This window comes from Aplysia californica, unplaced genomic scaffold (genome assembly GCF_000002075.1).
Source record: "Aplysia californica isolate F4 #8 unplaced genomic scaffold, AplCal3.0 scaffold00299, whole genome shotgun sequence".
Taxonomy (NCBI): Eukaryota; Metazoa; Mollusca; class Gastropoda; order Aplysiida; family Aplysiidae; genus Aplysia; species Aplysia californica.
In genome coordinates, this window is record NW_004797569.1 from 2,939 (window position 1) to 6,674 (window position 3,736).

Consider the following 3,736-nt stretch of genomic DNA (forward strand, 5'->3'; position numbering starts at 1 on the left):
TAATTTTAAAAAATAATAATAATGGCATCTTGCGTACCAATGGGTACATATTAGTCATTTATATTATATTTATGCCTGTCTTCTCCTACATCTAAGACTAAGACGAAAGCCCCTGTGTTCAGTATTCAGCCTAAGACAACCCCGGCTCTAGTTCAGTTACATACAGCAGTACCTGCAGATCCTTGTCAGTTCAGTGCGACAGAAATGCGACAAAAATATGCCGGGTACACGCAACTGCCGGAACGCCTGTGATTACTCAGAATTTACAAGTTTGTATCTGACATTTTTGGCCCTTTTTGAGTTAATATTATAATAATAGATAGATCTAGCAATCGTATAGCGCAAATCCCCGCTCAGCAGTAAGAAAACCCGAGGCGCTTTTCAATCTTTACTAAGACCATGTGTTAAGAAACCCAAAAATGTTCTATCTGCTCTATCAAAATTGTAAGATTTATTCAGGGTTGTTATCAAGATATTCAAAGAATTGCATTAAAAAAGGTTGAAATGTTGTGGAAATCAAACAATTTTCTTTACGCCAAATTTCTCAAAACTGGGTAGTGAGCAGATAGAACCTTGTAAATAAATTCTAAGGTAGCGTCTGCCTTCTCCTCGTCTGTCTATGCTCCGCGAAAGACAAGCGACGAGCGACGAGCGACGAGAGCCCAGAGCTGCAAGCAAGACGTGTACGGTACGGCGTGTGTGTAGATTCTTGACCTAACGACCTCCACACACGCGCAGTTATGTGATTAGAAACATGACGAGACAGCTACCAGACAGACTCCGTCATTGATTTTGTTCCCTGACTCTCGCTGAACTAGGCCTAACCTTTTCCTTCTTGAACACTGCAATGTTCGCTGACATCATGTCTGTGTATTATTCAGCTGAGGGAAATATCTAGGCGTAATTACCTCACTGTCTCTTAATGCTATTACTGCTTAGCTAAGATCAAACCAAAATAAATTAGAGACCAAAATAAGTCTCTAAAGTTTACGAAACCCCCCCCCCTCCAAAAAAGTATTTAAAAAAATACCTGTATTAAAGTTTCCGCCTATTTTAAGAAAGCATAATCATATACATTGTAATTAGAAGTTTCACAGAAATGGGTACCAAAGGAATGTGGTTTAAGACCAAAGGACAGTTAATTTTTTAGAGACTAATGGTCAGAAGTAAAATGAAAGCAAACGAACAAAGGGAAAATAAAACCAAACTATAAAACCTACAAAACAAAGGGCTCATAGATATTCTATAGAGGTAAACAAAATTTTTAAAAATAACAAAAAGAAAAGACAAAAGGGAAAATGAAATTTGATCGTTGATAAATAATTTCCACAACATACAAGTTTAATTGAAAATTTGAATATAATGATTTACGAAAGAGGTGGGTGGATTTTAAAAAATATAAGAAGAAAGCGATTTATGATAACGTGTAAATGAAAAAGAAAACGAATAAATAAAATGTATTATTGTTTGTTTTTTTAAAGTACCAATAAGGGGCACATCATACTGCTTTGAGTGTGCAACGGAGCAACAACAACAAAAGGCCAAAACAGTATTTTTCTCTTTACATTTTTCTGTTTTTCAACACCCACTGTTTTTGTTTTCTGTGGTTTTGTATTGCCGGAATTAGAGCAATAAATACCGTATTAAAGAGACCCCTTCGATTTAAAATAACGATAAATAAAACACTACAGCCAAAGAAAAAAGTAATTTAATTATTTTGTCCGCGAAAATATAGGACAGCTTACTACATTGTCAGCGTCATTGCAGTGTTCATATTTACGCCCTTCTTAAAATATCCATATCCACGTTTCGATTTTTACAGAATTTAGCAAAATACAGGCATTGTAAATCCACATCTTTGTGGCCTAACATTTGCATTTTACATTTTAGTAAACAATATTCATACGGTTACCTTTCCAACAAGTTAAAATTGATTAATTTTAAATGTAGCTAATCGAGAATGTGAAACGTGTCAACATCTGAGTCATGCACTTGTTGTCATTGAAAAGAACTTCATATACGCCAATGCGATCCAACCTTTTCCGTGTTGTTTGGATATGATATTGGATCGCGATCTTTGAGTTAGCAAAGGGAGTTAAAACAACACCAAGGACATGTATATAGATCTCGATGAATAAGCACAGTTGCCACAGAACTGGCAGGAAAAACAAAAACAAAAAACTTACAATTTATATGTGGTACGTATTAGTGTCCTGGGAAATCCAAAGTGAAATATCACAGAGCTTAACGGAATATACACATGCCAGCCAACATACTATATTACACATAAATTGGCCGCAATAGATATCAACTTGATCGCGAAAATAGAAGTTATCATTCAGTAAACGAACATTTTCCGTGTTTGGTGAATCGCTCCTTGGAATAATGAGGCAATTACTTGAACATCACAAACTTCATCACTTCTTATCACTCATTCTTCCTCCGGGTACCGACAACAGGAGGTACTCAATGAACACACGTAGTGAACTATCCCGCCGCTGGCTGGGCCGGTGGAGCCAATATTGTAATGACTGTCGATATGGTTGGTCGTGTGCTCCTACTGTGTGTAATCCGCCTTACACGCTGGATGAAGCAAACACTTGGGCGACACTGAGTGTGTGTATTTCACCGTCTCGCTTGTCGTCTCGCCTTCTGGCGTTTGTCTCACTCGCTGTGTGTGTGCGAGCCACTTGTGTTCGCCGAGAGGCCGAGAGGTTTGTATGGGTCCCCTCTCGTCATTCGTTGATGCTCCCGGGAAGGGCTGAGCGAACTGTTTTGGTCAGTGGCTCCCCGATCGCTTGAGAGCGCGGCGAGTCTGTCTCTCTGCTTAGCCAGTGAAGCTCCCTCCCTCAGCGGCGCCCGGGGGGCGTTCGCAAGTGGTACACACAAACGCACGCAAACACACACATATACACACACACATACACATAGACCGGACTGCACGACTAGTGAACGTGTCCGTCGTACATTCCGTGACGGGGTGCGGTGGAGTGTGACAGTGGTGGAGCAGAGCACACGAGAACAAGAAAATGAGAAAGTGCTCGTGCTACGACAGTCATCATCCTCACAGCAATAATTTTAAAGATGCAATGACGAGGTAGAAGGAAGAGCGAGCAAGAAACGCGAGTTTTAAAACAGAAAAGAAAGGGAGGAAAGAGGAGACGCGGGCAAGAAAGTGATGGGATCGAGTGATCGAAGGAGAAGCAATTTCCAATAATGTTTGCCTTTTTTCAACTTTCCTTTCCGCCTTTCCCGTTCCCCACCCTCAATATTATTCATTTTCTCCAGCCATCATCAGCTTTCAACAGGATAGACCCCACACCTCTTTTTTCTGTATATCCTTCCATTTCCACCTCATCCCACCCTCTCCCCACCCCTCAATGTCGTGGCAAAAAGGAGGCTGCCCCATTGAGCCGCGGGGAGGGCACATAAGCCCGCCGGCCAATTGCGAACCGCCTTTGGTATCAACGCTCACCACCACACCGTGATGTGACGAGCCTTCCTATTGGCCGCAGGGCTAGGCCTGGCCTACTTCCCTCCCTGAGTTGTGGAGAAGGGGAGGAGAGGGGGAGGAGAGGGATTGTTTCAGACCCGCCTCGTTTGGCCGTTTGCTGGTCGCCCGGGGCTGTGAAATCTGCGCCTTCGCTTCAACACCCGCATGTCGCCCGGGCGAGGGGGGACCGATCGCTGGAGGCGACTCACGGGACCGCACGGCTCTCTCTCTCTCTCTCTCTCT

General features: G+C 42.3%; 1 protein-coding gene across 1 annotated transcript in view; it reads right to left on the reverse strand.

Moving 5' to 3' along the window:
* The window catches only part of LOC101848894 (transcription factor AP-2-beta), a gene marked incomplete at its 3' end in the record, with an annotated part of 5,810 nt that extends 2,838 nt beyond the window's left edge, over positions 1-2,972 (reverse strand). The window contains 1 exon segment of the mRNA XM_013084525.1: positions 2,187-2,972.
* Positions 2,973-3,736: the final 764 nt, after the last annotated feature.